Here is a 19,307-nt window from a genome sequence, read left to right as displayed (position 1 = left end):
ACACTTATCGGGGGCCGGCCACATGCCAGACACTGTGTTAGGCACACAGGCTAGAAAAGCAGGTCGGTACCAAGGGACCCCAGTGTGACTGGGCCAGGGCCTGTGGAAGCCAGAGGGGGGACACCTGGCGAGCAGGTGGGAGTGACAGTGAAGCAACGATGGAGAAAGTGATGGTTGATCAGAGCCCTTCAGGGCAAAGATGATGGCGAGGTTCGGAAGGCACAGGAAAGGCCTTCCCAACTGAGGGAACAGCATATGCCAAAGCCTACAGGCCAGACATAACCGTGCCATCCCCCGCAGGGCACAGGACAAGAAGGCTGGAGTTACAGCTGGCTGTGCCAAATGAGCCCCACAGTACCCTAGACAGCCAGCTGTCCAAGTCAAAACTCTGAAGACCACCTTTGATTCCTGCCTGTCCTTCAGCCCCCTACTCATCACCTCCCGGAGCTATTGCCCTCCCTGGCCCCTCTCTGTCCACTTTCTCCACCACCCCTCACTCTCACCTGGTCAAAGCCACCATCATTTCAAGCGTGGGTACCAAATTAGCCTCCTAGCAGCCTGTCCAAGAGCCAGCAACCTCATCCCATCGTGACCTATTTGCGTTTCTACACCTAGAGTGCTGATTCAAAAATTAGAGTATAATCACCCTGCTTAAAACCCTCCCATTCATTCATTCATTTATTTACTCATTCATTTAACCAGTCAGTCACTTCTTCAATAATGTTTGGCCCACTAGGTGCCAAAGATTATTTATTATGTCAGTAGGCATACATCGAGACAAAGTCCCTGCCCTCCAATAGCAAATACTGTGTTTAGCACAAAGCTCAGTGCATAACATTACCTCAGTGCATCATGCCCACACCCTCTCCACTTACTCATGAAGGAGCAGCGCTGGGTGTGGAGTGGAAAGGTGACCTGCCGTAGGAGGCTGATAAGTTCAAGTAAGTCCTACAGCCCTGTGACCATGCCAGTCTGTGTTTCTTCTGGATAAAAGCCTTGAGGGATAAGACAGCCACTAAACAAATCTGTGAAGTTGAAGCAAAGGTGCACTTAATGGGCAACAGGGCACCAAGAACCCCGCGAACAGGTATGGGGGGGCGGGTTGGGGGCATTTGCCAGGCTCTGCCCCTGTTCTGTGTAGTTGTGCTCTGTGTACTGCTCTGTGAGGCTTTGACAAGTTAATTCTGTTGTTTTACTTATTGCTCATAAACTGCATGCTTATGGGAAAGAAATTCTGAGATACTTTAATGATATCAACTTCACAGGATTATTGTGAGGACTGAGAAAGATAATGGATGTCGTGAGATTCACTCTGTTCTTGGCACAGAGTCAACTTTTGATAAGTGTGTGTGCTGATTTTAGAAGGGTGAGATCATTGTCATTGTTGAAAGCAAAAACAGAAATTTCCCGGGCTGGTGTGGCTCGGTTGGTCGGGCATCATCCCATGCACTGAAAGGTTGCCAGTTCGATTCCCAGTCAGGGCACATGCCAGGGTTATGGGCTTGATCCCTGAGAGGGGGTGTGCAGGAGGCAACCAATTGATCAATGTTTTGCTCTTACATCAGTGTTTCTCTCTCTCTCTCTCTCTCTCTCTCTCTCTCTCTCTCTCTTTCTCTCTCCCCCCTCCTCTCTCTCTAAAAAAAATTTAAAAAAATATTATGAGGCATGGCCTGTTTCATTTGCCACAGAATCCCCCAGCACCTCACACAGTGCCTGGTACATAGTAGAAGCTCAATAAATACTGGATGAATGACATTTATACAGGATGGAAAGATTAGCAAAAGGGTTAAATGCTCATTGGGTTCATTATAAGAAATGTATTGAACTGAGTAGGAATTTAATGGAGAGACTTTTACAAAATTTGTCAGGAAAGTCCTCATTCCTGCAGACGTTGCATATTTAGTGAGCACTGTCTCTGTTCCAGGTGCTTTTCCCAGTGCGGGGATGGGGCAGTGAGCAGAGGAGACCAGGTCTCTGTTCTCAGGGAGCTCACATTCTAATGTGGGGAGACAGATAAACAAATAAACAGAATATGATATAATCATAAGTGCCATGAAGTAATATAAAGCCAAATAAAGGAGGTAGGGAGTAATGGAGGTGCTCTTACAAAGAGAGAAGGCCTCTCCAAAACATGACATTTGAACATTCACACGGGGAATGCGGATATCTGCGGGAAGAGATTGCCACATTTGGAAACAGCTAAAATGAGAAGAAATGCATTCCACCCAATACCTCGGCCTCATTTTCAATCGACTGAAACAAAAAATAAAGACTCTTTGTAGTGCATCGCCTGAAAGTTGAACAGAGACACACTCAACATGAAAGGCAAGCCTTTAGTTAATCTGTTTTTGTTGTTATTGAAATCCTAAGTACCTCCTTTATCGCAGATGGCTCAAAACCTGCAGGGAAAGCGATGCTTTAGAAACACAATGCCAAATGAGAAACAAAAAAACCCCAGCAATGATAATGGCCTCACAAGAAATAACTTGAAATTGTGAGAGCACCGCTCGATGAGATTAAACCGTCGGAGGCAAAGGATGCTAGCCCCTAAGAGGAAAGTATTCGCATGAATCGTCACACTGTTCCCACGAGGCTTCACATCAGACTCAGCGATTTTCCGTTTGGGGAGTTGTCAGCCAGTCAGTCAAGTAACACTAGGGAGTATCGATTATTTGTAAAACCGGGAGTTTTGTGGCTTTAAAGATGAACTGAGCCCAGATTTACACGTAAGGAGCTTCATTCAGTCTTGCCCCAGGTTGACTCATATTTATCATTTCTTTTTGTTTTATTTACTAGATGCCCGGTGCACAAAATTCGTGCACTTGGGGGGAGGGGTCCCTCAGCCCAGCCTGTGCCCTCTTGCAGTCCGGGAGCCCTCGGGGGATGTCCGACTGGCTGCTTAGGCCTGCTCCCCCGGTTAGTTGTCAGTTGGACATCCTTAGCGCTGCCGTGGAGGCAGGAGAGGCTTCCGCTTCCACTGCTGCGCTTGCCAGCCCTCAGCTTCTGGCTGAGGGGCGCTCCCCCTGTGGGTGTGCACTGACCACCAGGTGGCAGCTCCTGCATTGAGCATCTGCCCCCTGGTGGTCAGTGCACATCATAGTGACTGGTCATTCCGCCGTCTGGTTAATTTGCATATTAGCCTTTTATTATATAGGATTATTGCTTCATTTTTTAATTGAATATTTTCTGTTCATCTTCAATCTCCAGTCTCATTCCCCTCATCCCATAGGCACTGTTCTCAGGTTCTCTGTCCATTTTATTTATACTTATAGCTTATAAATACACTTACATTTTAAATACATAGATATGCATTTATATGAACAACATATGATGTGCACTAGTATATTTAATGTACTTAAGTGATACATTGCTGCATGTCTCATTCTGCTTCTTTGAAATCTATTAATATTCGTTAATGTAGGTCTAGTCCTCTTGACTGTTGCATTCTATTCCATTCTTTCCATATATTCCATTTTATTTAGCAATTTCTTATTGAAGAATGGTTATTTCCAGCTCTGTTATTATAAACAAGGCTGCAATAAACATCTTTGAACATCTCTCTTTGTATGCTTAAAGAAGAATTTCTCCGGGGTTTATATACAGGGTTTGCAGTATAAAGTGAGAATGCCCTTTGTCCCTACCACTAAATACCTCCAATTGGTCCCCAAAGTTTGCCTACCCCTGCCAGTATGTGTAAGGGTTGCTTTTTCGCCACACCTTTGGCAGTTTGATATTACCCCATATTGTATCTTTGGATTTAAAGTTGTATCCATTTCTCACTTTACTTTGCATTTCTCTGATTATTAGTCGTTCTGGTTTCTGGTTTCCTGGTTCTGTGAATTGTTTGCCCACATCTTTTCCTTTTCACATATTTACATAGAATTCTCCCCCTCCTTTTTTTCTTATTTGCTGTTCATTTCTGATATTGAAGTCAGTCACGTATATTGAAAATGTATTCTCCCAGTCTGATACAGAACTATTATCAAAATACACAAAGAACTCTTAAAATTCAACAATAGGAAAGCAAACAACCTGCTTTTAAAATGGGCCAGAGAGTTTAACAAACCCCACACCGAAGATACACAGATGGCCAGTAAGCATCTGAAAAGATGCTCCACATAATATGTCGCCAGGGAAATGCAAGTGAAGACAACAATGAGAGATACCACAATGCACCTATTAGGAAGGCCCAGATCCAAAACACTGACAACACCCAATGCAGATGAGCATGTGCGGCAACCGGAACTCCGATTCATTGCCGGTGAGAATGCAACACGGTGCCGCCACTTTGGAAGACAGATGAACCGTTTCTTATAAAAACTAAACATTCCCTCACAATAGGACCCAGCAATTGCGTTCCTTGTTATTTACCCAAGTGAACTGAAAACGTATGTCCACACACACATACACACAAAATACCCTGCACAGAGTTGTTTATAGCAGCTGTAGGCATAATTGCCAAAACTTACAAGCAACCAAAATACGTTTTAGTCGGCGAATGGATAAGCTGTGGAATATTATTCAGCACTAAAAAGCAATGAGCTGTCCAGTCATGCAAAGACACGGAGGGAACGTACATGCTTATGACTACGTGAAAGAGGTCAATCTGAAAAGGCTACATACTGTGTGATTCCAACTGTAGGACATCCTGGAAAAGGCAACACTATGGAGACAGTCAAGACATCAGGGGTTGCCAATGGTTGGGGCTGGGGGAGGGAGCGGTGAATAGGCAGAACACAGAGGATTTTAGGCCAGTGACACTATTTGTATGGCACTGTGATAGTGGACACACTTGCCCAAACCCATAGATATACAACACCAAGAGCAAACCCTCATGTAAACGATGGGCTTTGGGTGACAATGGTCTGTGAATGGAGGTACAGCAGTTGTAACACATGGTTGTAACACATTTATTCTGGTGTGGGGTTTGATAGTAGGGAAGGCTATGCATGTGCAGGGGCAGGAGGCTATGGAAAATCTTTGTACCTTTCTCTCCATTTTGCTGTGAACCTAAAACTGCTCTAAAAAAGCAAAAATGCCCTGTTTCAATTTGTTACACAAGTGTGTACACTGCCCCAAATTCCACTTTAAATGAGTAGATTGTCTTGGGTGTAACTTTCTTATACGTTTATAAAGTTGGTTCTAACAGAGATGTAAGACTGGCCTGGTGTGCTGTCTATAGAACAAAGGATAGAAACAGAGACGGCACCAGGAGGATGTCCCAGTAGGTGAGAGGTAAAGGTCACTTGGACTTTGCCTGTGGATGTGGAGAGAGCATATTTAGAGGCAGAATCAACAAGACTCGGTGACTGGTTGAGCGACAAAGGTGTCTGACCTGACCAATGGGGCAGGGAATGGTGGGTGGGCTATGCTCTGAGCTGGGGAGCCAGAGCGGAGAGGCAGGCTTGGTGGACTCTCCATCTCCGGGGAGCTGTTGGCGCCGTCATTCTATATTCAAGACTGCCTCTTGTCTCCGGGGAAGCTGAGGGAAGCGGTTCATTCACAGTATATGATGCTGGTAGAGCCAGAACCACCGAAGTGCTCCGGACTCTCATCGGCCGACAGCCCCTTTGGAGGGGCTAACTCCCTCTCCCTTCCTCTCTCTAAAAAAAAAAATCAAAAAAATATATTTTAAACACACACACACAAAAACAAGGCAAGCTCCCTCCTTCTCCATCTTTTGTCATCCCAGATGGATAAGCAGGCAGCTGACCTTTCTGAGTCATTTGGCAAATTCCACCAGCATCCTCTCCTGAGACTCTCTGGTCTCCACTGGTCAAGATCTAAACACCAAGCTTCAGCTGGATCAGAGAAAAGGGGAGTGAAATCCTAACACTTAGAAAGCCAGGAAAAAGAATGCCAAGGCCCAGATACCTACTCTAAGAAATAAAAAGCGTATGTTGAGCCTCTAGCAAAATCCACTTCTGCCAATAACACCACCGCCTGGGGGAACAGCAGAGACATTTGACCAGGCGGCAGCTGTGCGAGGATGCTATTTAAAGACTCGGCTTTTGCAGCCCAAGGACGCTGGGCTTAAGAACTGATTGGAAGGCAGAGAGGAGACAGCAAAGACCGAGAAAAGAACCAGATTTGGGGAAAACACCACCAGGTGGTTGGCTGCTGATGTGACCCCTGAATATGTTAAATGAACTCATTTTAATAAAATGCTGTCTATTCGTGTCTGAGTAAATTAAATGTGTTAATTCATGGAAAGCACTCAGCACAGCACCCAGCACACAGTGCTCCCTGGGGGACTGTCATTATCGTCATTATTGTCTGTCCATCTCCTATCTGAGTGTATCTGCCCAGAGATGGAGAAATGCTCCCCTAAAGTGCAATGTCACCGCCAAGTGGTAGAATTGTTAGTGATTCTGCTTCTAACTCTCTTGTGTGTGTTTTTGTTGTTGTTGTTGTTTTTGTTTTTGGTAACCCAGGAATTGTTCACAGTGAACCTATATATTTTGTAAAAACCATAAGTCATTATTCTGGGGTAAAAAAATTAAGGCTCTAGAGCCAGACTTCCTAGTTTTAAACCCCAATTCCACTGCTTAGCAGCTGTGTTACCTAGAGCAAATTTTTTTTTTTTTCCTCTGAGTCCGTTTCCTCCTGCCTAGAAGGTGCAGGCATCTCCATGGGAGTTTCTGGTAATGCAAAACCACAAGTAAACAATGATGGAGAAGCTGCAGCCGTTGACCCATTGGCTATGTGTGCGTGTTGGGGTGACTGAGGAATGGTGTTCTTTTGTTGTTGTTGTTGTTGTTAATCCTCCCCCAAGAATATTTTTCCATTGATCTTTTGGAGAGTGCGGAAGAGAGAGACCAAGAGAAACACTGATGTGAAAGAAACACATCGATTGGTTGCCTCCTGCACATGCCCCAAAAAGGGCCCAGGCCAGGGAGGAGCTTGCAACCAAGGTATGTGCCCTTGACCAGAATCGAACCCGGGACCCTTTGGTCCACAGGCCAATGCTCTATCCACTGAGCCAAACCAGCAAGAGCAGGGACGGCAGTCTTTATGTCTAAAACAACCCTTCAGAAGGAGGGACTCCTTCCAATGTTCCCAAATGCTCCACGGCAAATGTATTTTTGTTTTAGAATATAAAATAAAATAAGAAATAAAAACTTTAAAAAAACCTACACTTTGCAAACACGGTCCTAGGAATTCAGTTTAGGCATAGTGGCCACATGTCTCCCACTTTCTCCTCAAATCCCGATAGGATGCAGAGTTTGGGTAAGTGGAAGAGGGAGAACAGATTGTACCCGTAAAGTTATCCCTGTTGTTTGTGACTGGTAAGCCTCAAGTCATCCACATTCACATACAGTATGTTGGAATAATACTGTGTTGTTGTTGTTGTTGTTTTGTGTTTTTTAAAAATATATTTTATTGATTTTTTTTTTTAGAGAGAGAGGAAGGGAGAGGCATAGAGAGTTAGAAACATCGATGAGAGAGAAACATTGATTCAGCTGCCTCCTGCACACTCCCTACTGGGGATGTGCCTGCAACCGACGTACATGCCCTTGACTGGAATCGAACCTGGGACCCTTCAGTCTGCAGGCCGATGCTCTAGTCCAGCCGTGGGCAAACTACGGCCTGCGGGCTGGATCCGGCCCGTTTGAAATGAATAAAACAAAACAAAAAAAAGACCGTACCCTTTTATGTAATTATGTTTACTTTGAATTTATATTAGTTCATACAAACACTCCATCCATGCTTTTGTTCCGGCCCTCCGGTCCAGTTTAAGAACCCATTGTGGCCCTGGAGTCAAGAAGTTTGCCCACCCCTGCTCTAGTCACTGAGCCAAACCAGTTAGGGCTGTTGTTGTTTATTTTAAAATATTATTTATTTATTTATTTTTTTTACAGAGAGGAAGGGAGAGGGATAGAGAGTTAGAAACACCGATGAGAGAGAAACATCGATCAGCTGCCTCCCGCACACCCCCTACTGGGGATGTGCCCACAACCAAGGAACATGACCTTGACCAGAATCTAACCTGGGACCCTTCAGTCCGCAGGCCTACACTCTAACCACTGATCCAAACCAGTTAGGGCACTACTGTGTTTTTTAAATCTATTCATTCGACCAGTATTTCTTGAGCACCTATGTGCCAAGAAACATTGTAGGTGTTTGTTTGCTAAATCTGGCAACCCTATATTGAGGGTTCTTACTAAAGGAGAATGCAAGGATAGTGGAAATAAATGATTAGGCGATTCAACAGCTATGTTGTGGCTCGAGTGACTACAAAAGTGACCGAATGTCAGCTACATTAAATCTGACTCTGAAGGAGACAGTGATGTGTGAGTATAACAGTGAAAGTGATCAATTGGACAGTAACAAGGACAGCTGTGTAGCGGAGGGGGCTTGCTAAATATTGGTGTGACTGTGTGGCAGTGAAAGTAGGCGAGTGGCAGTGACAGTGAAGACAACTGAAAGGGTGACAGCTGGGCACACAGTCCAAGTGCTAACGTTGTACAGAACAGCTTGAACTTTGTGGTCATTGACAGTGTTTGCATATCAGACAGTGACGGTAAAAATGAGGGGCCACTGACAATGTGAATGACAGTTCTGCCCAGTGGATTGAATTTGTGATTAAAAACGGTGATGGAGTGGAGTCAGTCTGACAATGACCGAATGTTGACACTGTGGAGGCAACAGCTGTAACACACAGGGAGCCCGGCATTGTACCGAGACACGTGGATTTGGGCAGCGTGACTGGCGGTGACAGAAAAAGTGGCTGCGTGTCAGAGGGACAGCGCGCAGCGCGGTGGGCGCACGCGGCCCTGACCTGATGAGTCCGAGGCTGTCTGCATCCGACTTCACCTGCCTGGGTCTGGGGCTGTCTGCATCTGACTTCATCTGCCTGGGCCTGGGGCTGTCTGCATCCGACTTCATCTGCCTGGGCCTGGGGCTGTCTGCATCCGACTTCACCTGCCTGGGCCTGGGGCTGTCTGCATCCGACTTCATCTGCCTGGGCCTGGGGCTGTCTGCATCCGACTTCACCTGCCTGGGTCTGGGGCTGTCTGCATCCGACTTCACCTGCCTGGCTGTGTGAGGCTGGCAAGAGGAGCGTCAACGTGGAACGTATGGTGTGCGACAAAGTGCGGAAGACGGGAATTTAGTAAACAAACTGCCGTAAACACGCTTTCTCCAAAACCCTAAATATTAAAATTGGGAGTAGAGGCGGGATAAAAAAGAATGCCTTCAAGACACGATTGGTTGGTGCGGGCCTGTTAGCCAATCATGTCTGAGCGGTGTCAAGCCTCTCCACCAATGAGAATACGCCCGGGGATAAGCCTCAGGTCCCGTCTCCGCCTGACACGTGAACGTGATGTTTTGGAAATCTTTTGTGTATACCTTTCCGCCATCCTCTGAAATAAGATCCTAACCCCAGGGCTGCCTCGGCGAGGGACGGTGGGACCCAGTTAGAACTTTCCTAAAAGTGTGCGGACAGGAGCGAAGACGAGCGGCGAGGAGAGCACCAGACTGGCCCCAGGGTCCTGGCGTTGGTGGAGAGCGCATGCGTGACGCAGGCCCCGCCCCGGAGGCCCGCCCCCAGCACGTGACCGCGGCGCGCGGGGCAGGCCGGGCCTCCCCCTCCTCCCTGATATCCCTGCCTCGCCAGCCTCAAGATGGCCGCCTTGTGGCGTCTCTGGCGCTGTTGAATGGAGAAATCTTTATTGTTCCCTTCGGGCAGGAGTGTTCGTGTCCTCTATGGCGCTGTCAATAAAGAACGGCAGTTTGAATCGGTGCTGAACAGGTAACCATAGAAACGGGGCGAGGATTCAGCGTGGAGACCCCTTTTGTAGTTGAGGCTCGAGAGGCGCCCCAAATGAGGGGGTCACAGAGACCCTTCCGCGTGTCGAACTCCGCGGGCTCTGCCCAGTCCCAGCCGCCCCCCGCCTCTCCCCCGTCCCGGGACGGGGACCCCCAGGGGCGGCCCACACCCGGAGCGCAGGCTCGGCTCTCATCTCCGGCGGGGAAAGGCGGCGGGTCCCGGCTGGGCGCCCCCCCACGGGGGCCTTCTCTCTCCCGGGCCAGCCCTAGCCCCGCACCCCTGCTCCTCGGCGAATCGCGGCCTCGCGCTGCCGCTGCCGAGCTTCTCGGTCCCTTTCCTCCCCCCTCCCCCCCCCAAGTCCCTTCGCCAGGCGCGGGCCCTCTGGCCTAGGGCCAAATCCGTCCCCCAGCGTCCCCCTCCCGAAACTAAGAATGGATTTTACATTTTTAAATGGTTGGGGGGCGGGGGAGAGGATATTTCATATGAGTTGTGACAGTTATATGAAATCAGATTTCGGAGCCCGTAAAGGGAGTTTCGTTGGCACACAGCCACGTCCATTGTTTATGTGTTGTCTATGGCTGCTTTCCTGCTGCAGGAGCCGAGCTGGGAGAGTCCCATGTTGCATGACATCGATCGCTTGCCCCACAAAGCGGAGGATATCTGTCTGGCCCTTCACAGAAGGAGTGCCGACCCTTACCCTGGACCCCTACCCTGGACCCCTACCCTAGACACAAATGACTGGGTCCATGTTGTCCAGCGATTTCTCGGGTCACTGCACACCTCATGAGAAACTCCTGCACCCGTCCCTTGCACCTAGAGCTGTTTGACAAAACACTATGACTTCCATTCTCTCTTCTGGTCTTAATGTCGTATTATTCAGAGTGGGAATTGTTTCCGCTAATTTAAATAACAATAATACCATCGCCCAGCTCCTACCAGAAGTCAGGTGGTTTATTACATTCCTACTCAGCATTTTTGTGCTAACAACACTTTATAAGCAAGTGTCCATGTTTCCACTTACGAGCAGGAATCTTAGTTTCTGAGTGGTTGAGCTGTTTCTGGTGGTCCTAGATCTCAGGTTGTATAGGTCATGCCTGGAAGCCCCCTGCCTGGTGAGCCATGCCTTACTGCTCAGAATTTCTTCTTTCAACTCTCTCTGTCTGGGGCTATTGGTTCCCCCCGCTTGGAATTGTATCCAAATCTTTTGTGTGGTTTATGTAGATTTAATTACAACCCCAAAGTGAAATATCTCTCTACTTGGCTAAATCTTCAAACTTCTGCCACACTCCACTTTCTAGTTTAGATGCCTTTTATATATGGCAGTAGTTCCCAAACCTAGCTATTCATGACTAATTTATTTATTTAATACACTTTTATTGATTTCAGAGAGGAAGGGAGAGGGAAAGAGACATAGACACATCAATGATGAGAGAGAATCATTGATCTACTGCCTCCTGCACATCCCACACCAGAGATTGAGCCCGCAATCCTGGCATATTCATCACTAATTTAACAAATGATTTCAGAATGTTATGTTTGCATGCATGCATTCATAAATCATTCAGTATTTGTTGACCATCTATATGTACTAGGGATGATCCAAATCCCTGGAAATACAGCGGTGAAAGGATCCATGTGAACTTTGTCCTTCCACAGAATTTAAATTATACAGGGGCTTGGACAAATGGCACACAAGTAAACGATAATTTCAAATACAGCTGTCAGAGCATCATAACAGATGAGTAGTTAATATTTATTAATTCCTGTGTTGCCCAGAGCTCTTTGAGCCTGCTTTACACTATGTGCTTGATTTGCATGGATTATCTTTTAGTCTTCACACCAACATTATGACATAGGTAGTATTAATACTACCATTTTAAAGATGAAGACACTGAGACTCAGAAGAGATTTACAAGGTTACATAGCTAATGCATAAGGGCCTGGGATCTGAACCTGAACGGATCACACTCACCACCCTGTATTAGTCCATCTTTTCCACCAATGTGGGAGGTCCTCAAGGGCAGTCTTTTGTATCAGCTGCTAGCCAGTGCCCACAAGCAGTCATCTGGTAAATATTAAATAAACAAATCCAGGTTGTTCCTTGAGCAAACATTGGGTGCCTGCTTTGTACCAGACACCATTGTGCTAGACCCTGTGAATACCAGAGTAAGCAAGATGGACCTAAAACAGTGTCTGAGATGTGAAGAAATAACCAAGTTGTTCCAAATTGAGGCAACTGCTAAAAGGAAACAAAGCAGTGCTAACCTGAGAGATCCTTTTTACCAAGAGGGCCTTGGAAAAGTTTAAGCTGAAACTTGTTGAGTGACAAGGATCCAGTCCAGCAAGAAGGGAAAAGGGAGAGAAGTGGGAAGGCAGAACTTTCCAGCAGGTTTAAAGCCTATGAGCTGACAAGAACTTGGGGTGCTGCAGAACGGAAAGAAATGAGTGATTGTGCTGTGGTTCTCAGACATGTCTGGAGTCCCTGGCCCTGAACATAGCTTTGCTGCTGATAGAGCTGCATGCCAGTGGGCCAGTTACAGATTAGTTGTCTGATCTGCCAAATGTGGATAATGGTACCTCCTTAAAGAGTTATTGTGTGGATTAAGTTAGAGAACATGTAAAAATAGGTTCTGAGTTTTCTTGTTGTTATATATGTTGCCAAATTCCAATCAGAGGAAACTAATGAAGTTTGGCCCCAAATGGAAACTTATGTAAAATGGTAAATAATTACAAAAATCCAGAAGAATGTTATAGACAAAATTGAAGGGATGTGTGTATGTGTTTCTGTCTTTTGGGGGAAGAGGAACAAATCTTATTTTTTCTTAATGTTTCTCTTAAGAGTTGATCTTTTCCAACTGGGATGTAATTTTTTTTCAACCTAATTATACAAATGTCTATTTAGAGCATTTTTCATCATTTTAGTGTTTTAAGCTCGAAACTGTTCCTCCATTGCACACATGAAAGAGGCATGCTAGCAAAAATGATAGGCTTCAGACTCTAGTTGGAGATCATTTCAAAATTTGTTTGCAAATGATTTGGGTTTCCTCTAAAAGTTTTCAAAATAATGTTGCACTATTTTTAATGTCCTGCTTTAAATACGTTTAGGGGACTTCTTAAATAGGTAAAAATAATATGATGTTTGGGCTCATGAACACGGAAAATTACAGAGACAGTAATAAATCAAGTAAACTATATAAGATCAGCAATGTCAAGGTTTGCTTTAAACTGTATCCAGTAACCAGATGGCACTTGTCATCAGAAGATATAATCCAGCCCAGCAAATGGAGCACGGAACCGGACAGAGAGTGGCATGTTAATGCAATGTTAAACAACAAGCCCCGAATTAAATGGCTATTTTAGGGTTGGGTGGGACCTTCACTTGCAGTTTCACTCTGTGATTTGGGTCTGTTGGGTTCCAGTAAAGAGTAGGTGGTAACGCTGGCTTTGAAGGATAATATAAAACTTCAGGGAGAGCCAGGGCATACTGATGTGTTTTTCAATCTATTTTATTTCGGTTCAAAGCATCATTACAGACAGGCAGCGCAGGAAAAAGAGCCACACTCTGACAATGCTCAGCTGCTTTAGGAGATGGAGGAAGACTGAGGATAACTAAAATGTGGCTTGTTTTCTTGGACTACCTGTCTGCAACGAGGCTTTGAACTGAAATAAAATAGATTGAAAAACAAATTGGTATGCCCTGTTGCCTCATACTGAGTATTTACATTACCTTTCTGAAGTTCTGCCTGTGCCAGTGCCCTGGGGGCAGGCGGCGACCCCTCAGCCTCTTTCAGCTCTTCCAGAGAGTGAGCGCTTTGATTTTTACAAGGGCATTGGATTGGGATATATGGTTTCTGGATCTCCAATAGCCTGCCTTCTAACGTCATCATCTTGATAACGTGGAAAAAGCAAGCTATAACCACAGAGGAAAAATTAAATAATAAGATCATTTAAATTCAAGGTGAGATTGTCACTTTTTAAACATCATGCAGGGTATGCAGTGTTTTATTTGCAGAGAGTATGCAGTTTTGAGACTCCTGCAGGCCTCAAGGGAGAGAAGGGAAAGGAAAGAAAGCTAACTTACCTTACACTTCCCTAATGTTGTTATCCTCCAGATCATGCTGTCAAGTCCTCAAAATCATGACATCAAGTATTTCCTTTCCTTAGATGAAGTAAATGTGCTATAGCAAGGATTGTTAATCTGGTGTGAATGGCCCAGCTGCAAGGGATCCATGAACCCTTTGCATTTGCCTGCAAGTTTGTGTGAATGTTGTTTTTCTGGGGAGAGAGCCCATTACATTAATCAGATCTCAGTCCTTGACCCCTCAAAGGGTGCAGAGCCAACAATGAAATGTCACATCACCAAATGAAAGCAGTGATGAGACTCCCCCTGGAAACAGTTACTTTCTACAGTTGTATGGCCTTGATCTCAGAGTTTTGAAATTATCTTTCCAGCCTTGTTTCCGGCCTAAAGCAGTCAAGCATAGTTGAATGGTCTTTGTAATAGAGATGTTTACCCAATGAGGTGCTTCAGAAATCCTTTATAGATCCTTGTTTTACATGAGACTGGTGCAATGGGGACATATTGTCTTGGCAACCTTGTTAGGAGATACCGAATTTGTTTCTTCAGACAAGTGAAAGGAAGAGAAGTAGCAGCCTAATTGTTTGGCTCTGGGCATCAACTTCTTACCAATGGATTCAGTTCTTCAGTTAGGAGATGAGGGTTAGGAGGGAAATGGGGAGGGGGAGAGGGATAGAATCCAGGAGGCAGAGACAGAGGAGTAAGGAGGAGATGATGCTTGCCTGCATTTGTCCTGGAGTCCCTCTGTACCTGTGAAAGTAAAGAGTTTCTTTTCTTTTTTTTAAAAAAAATATATCTTATTGGTTTTTTATAGAGAGGAAGGGAGAGGGATAGAGAGTTAGAAACATCAATGAGAGAGAAACATTGATCAGCTGCTTCCTGCACACTCCCTACTGGGGATGTGCCTGAAACCAAGGTACATGCCCTTGACCAGAATCGAACCTGGGACCCTTGAGTCCACAGGCTGACGCTCTATCCACTGAGCCAAACCGGTTAGGGCAAGGGTTTCTTTTTGAAAACAACTTTACTCAGAGCTTCTCTAATACTAAGACCCCTGGGAAAGTCAATATATAGATGTAATTTCTGGTTTTATTAGTACTGGAAGGGAAATAAGAGGAAGGAAATATCTTTTAAATCTTTATCTTAGGCTATTTTGTAAAAATGCCACCTCTGTAGAAATCTTTTGTAGGCCAGAGTTTGGTCCATATAGTGTTTAACAATTAGTCGCTTACATTTAAATATCAGATTTTACATCTGCCTGACCTTTGGAGGTATTTGGATGAATGGCCTCTGCTATACATCCTAGAGCAGTGATGGCGAACCTTTTGAGCTCGGCGTGTCAGCATTTTGAAAAACCCTAACTTAACTCTGGTGCCGTGTCACATATAGAAACTTTTTGATATTTGCAACCATAGTAAAACAAAGACTTATATTTTTGATATTTATTTTATATATTTAAATGCCATTCAACAAAGAAAAATCAACCCAAAAAATGAGTTCGTGTATCACCTCTCACACGTGTGTCATAGGTTCACCATCACTATCCTAGAGTCTGGTTCTTGGGACAAATAATAGGGAATATTTTATGAAGGAAAGGGCCCAAGAAGGATGAGGGAGATTAGAAATACAGTGGGGCTTTGACTTACGAGTTTAATTCGTTCCGTGGTGGAGCTCGTAACTCAAATTTCTTGTATGTCAAATCATAAAGTGAACGAGTGAGACACGTGATGCTGGGCTGATGTTGTGGCATTCACTGTGACGTTTGCTGCGCCAACTAGTGGTGGGGTATCTGAAGCTGGCTCGTAACCCGAATTTTAGCTCACAACTCAAAGCAAGAAATCGGCCGAGAGATGGCTCGTATCTCGAAAAACTCGTTAGTCGGGACACTCGTAAGTCAAGGCCCCACTGTACAGGATTACAAGTATTACAGTAATAGCTGCTGAGGTTCCAAAAATTGGTTACTTGACTTTTTTAAATATAAAAACAAAAGTGAACAGAATGTGACTATTTCTGACTTGCAGAAAATATTGCAAGAGTTAAACTAGTGTGTTAACTAGTTTCTTCTCTGATTCTCAGCTTTCTAGGCTGCAGCGTTACTGTTGGATCTTCCTTCTTGACCCCTTCAGCTCCTGTCCCACTAACTGAACTAGGATGTCAGAGGCTCAGGCAGCAGGGAACTTGCCACTTTCCTCCCACCTGGCAATTCCCTTCAGTTACTAGTCTCAGTAAATGGCACCACAGAGTTGCCCAAGGCAGAAACCTGGGAATCCTCCCATGCCCTTGCCCTTCTCTGAAGCCGCCACCCTCCTTCCACTCCCCACTCACAAAGAGCACACATGTATATCGGCTGGACGCCTGTTGGATGCCCCCTTTCTCTTCTGGTTAAAGCTACTAGAATCTCTTGTCCTGGGTTAGTGCAACAGCCTTCTAGTTGCTCAGCTGGCTTCCAGCTCTGTTCTTCAATATGCTTTTTCACTGTCAGTGATCTTTATAAAGCACAAATCTGAACATGTCACTCCCATGCTTGAGACTCCAGGACGGTTGTCTGCCCTTAGGATAGTGCATTTCCTTGGCTTGGCGTCTGCTGGCCTCGAGCTCTCTGGCTGGGCCAGTCTCAAGCCTCATCTCAGCACACTCTTAACTCCCCTGTCACTCATCTCCTTAAGCTGTAGTAAACATTCAGTGGGTCACAGAACTTCATCCTCTGGGCCACACTCTGGGCTTTGAGGCTGCTGATTTCCTGGCCATGTTATTAACCCGGCCAGTGATGCTGTTAGCCACACTGACCACTAGATTACTGAATGTTGTCTTATTCTGTGTGGTTTCTTTGTCCTTAGACTATATGCTACTTGGGATGTATAGTCACATTTGTGCTACAGGCACTTGTAATTATTTTCTCTGTGTGGCTGTGCCACCAGCTTGATAAACAGGTTCATTTGTTTGAAACTTTAAAAATTGCTTTAAAAACCTAATTTTTGTTGTTTTTGTTAATCCTCACCAGAGCATCTTTTTTTCCATTGCTTTTCAGAAAGAGTGTGGAAAGGGGAGAGGGGGGATGAGAGAGAGAGTGATACATTGATTGGTTGCCTCCCGCATGCTCCCCAAGCGGAGACAGGGAGTGAACCCACAACCCAGGCCCTGACCAGAATTGAACCTGAGACCCTTCAGTGCACTGCAGGTGTTCTAACCAGTGAGCCACTGACAAATGCTAATTTTGTTTTTAACTGTGTAAACCATTTCCAAGTCAAAATTATATAAAAGGTGCATTTACTGAAGTTTTTATTTCATGCTTGACCCCTCTTTTTCCCTCTTGAATCTTGCTTTCAGTTTTGGGCTTTTGTCAGTCTGTTAGGTAAGAAATAATATATCAGTGTAGTTTAAATTTGTTTTCTCCTTTCTTGAGATACAGGATATCTGCCCAATGACTGTGGTATAAGTTGCAAGATTTTTTTTTTCCAATTTGTCATCTGCCTGACTTTGCCTGTTTTATTGCTGTACAAAAGTTTTATATCTGTTATTGTCATATTTATGAGTCTTACAGTGTATGTACTGCTTTAGACCAGCACTTTTAAAAATTTTTCATCTCATGGCACACATAAACTGATTACTGAAATTTACTAAAATTCTGCAGCACACCAAAAAAAATAGTTTTTGCCAATTGGATTAAAAAAAGGTATAATTTTGATTTATTCACACCAGATGGCTATTGTTGTGTTGTCTGTTGTGTTTTCTTCTGTTTGACAACCTAAGGGAAAAGAGGTTAGTGCCCCTGACTAAATAAATGGTCAGTTATCGCATGTTTTAAAATTCTTGTGGCACACCAGTTGAAAATTGCTGATTTAGATTTTGAGTCGGAGTAAGGAAGTTTGCCCCATTCTTAATTTATGAGGAATTATTAATGTTTTCTTCTAGTACATACGTGGTTTCATCTTTTTAAAACAAACAAACAAACAAACAAAAAAAATATATATATATATATATATATATATATATATATATATATATATATATATATATATATACACTAGGGGCCCGGTGCACGAAATTCGTGCACTGGATGTGCCCCCTCTCACATACTGGGAGCCCTCAGGCGTTGACCCCCATCACCCTCCAATCACAGGATCGGCCCCTTGCCCAGGCCTGATGCCTCGGCCAGAGGCGTAGACCCCCATCACCCTCCGATCGCCTGATCGGCCCCTTGCCCAGGCCTGACGCCTCCGCCAGAGGTGTCAGGCTTGGACAGGGGGCCCCCACCTCCCCCTGATCACTGGCTCTGGCCCCCACCCAGGCCTGAGGCCTCTGGCCCAGGAATCATGCCTGGGCAGGGGACCCCCATCTCCCTCTGATCGCTTGCTCCACCCCCCGCCCAAGCCTGACGCCTCTGACCCATGCTTCAGGCCTGGGCAAGGGGACCATCATATCCCCCCAATGCCCGGCTCCGCCCCCCACCCAGGCCTGATGCCTCGGCCAGAGGAGTTGACCCTCATCACCCTCCGATCACCAATCACCGGATCGGCCCCTTGACCAGGCCTGAGGCCACTGGCAGAGGTGTCAGGCCTGGGCAGGGGACCCCCAGCTCCCCGCAGTTGCAGGCTCCGCCCCTGCCCAGGCCTAACGCCTCTGGCCTAGGTGTCTGGCCCGGGCAGCGGGGACCCGCAGCTGCAGCGGCCCCGCGGTCGTGGGCTCCGCTTTAGGCCCAGGCAAAGGACCCCTAGCTCCCGGGACTGCCAGCTTCGACCGTGCCCAGCTCCCATCGCTGGCTCCACCCCTACTTCCTGCTATCACTGGCCAGGGCGGCAAAGGCGCCTGATTCTCCGATCATGGCTGGGGGGCAGGGCAAAGGCGGCCCCAGGGCCGCCTTTGCCCTGCCCCCCAGCTCTTAGCTTCCCCCTGGGTTTCCGATCACTGTCAGTGGCAGGGGGCTTCTTCCTGCTTTCCCTTTCGCCTCCCTGCATTGTGCCTACATATGCAAATTAGCCGCCATCTTGTTGGCAGTTAACTGCCAATCATAGTTGGCAGTTAATTTGCATATAGCCCTGATTAGCCAATGAAAAGGGTATCGTCGTACGCCAATTACCATTTTTCTCTTTTATTAGATAGGATTTTTCACAGAGAGGAAGGGAGAGGGATAGAGAGTTGGAAACATTGATGAGAGAGAAACATCGATCAGCTGCCTCCTGCATACCCCCTACTGGGGATGTGCCCACAACCAAGGTACATGCCCGTAGCCGGAATTGAACCTGGGACCTTTCAGTCTGCAGGCCGACGCTCCATCCACTGAGCCAAACCGGTTAGGGTGGTTTCATCTTTTTTTAAAAACATCTAAGACTCTGATCCATCCAGAATTTTTGGCATTTAGTTTGAGAAAGGATCAATTTTGTCTTTTTCCCATTGGCCAGCCAGGCATCCCAACACTACCTCAAGTTCTTACCTTTTCTCCGCTGATTTTAGATGCAG

General features: G+C 45.8%; 1 protein-coding gene across 1 annotated transcript in view; it reads left to right on the top strand.

The window, feature by feature from the left end:
• The first annotated feature begins 9,593 nt into the window (after positions 1–9,593).
• The window catches only part of ZBTB40 (zinc finger and BTB domain containing 40), a 69,750-nt gene continuing 60,036 nt past the window's right edge, over positions 9,594–19,307 (top strand). The window contains exon 1 of the mRNA XM_059690898.1: positions 9,594–9,754. The gene's annotated coding sequence lies outside the window, so the exon portion shown is untranslated. The remainder of the gene's footprint in view (positions 9,755–19,307) is intronic.

Source organism: Myotis daubentonii, chromosome 3, assembly GCF_963259705.1.
Source record: "Myotis daubentonii chromosome 3, mMyoDau2.1, whole genome shotgun sequence".
NCBI lineage: Eukaryota > Metazoa > Chordata > Mammalia > Chiroptera > Vespertilionidae > Myotis > Myotis daubentonii.
This window is presented reverse-complemented; position numbering and strand designations above follow the sequence as displayed.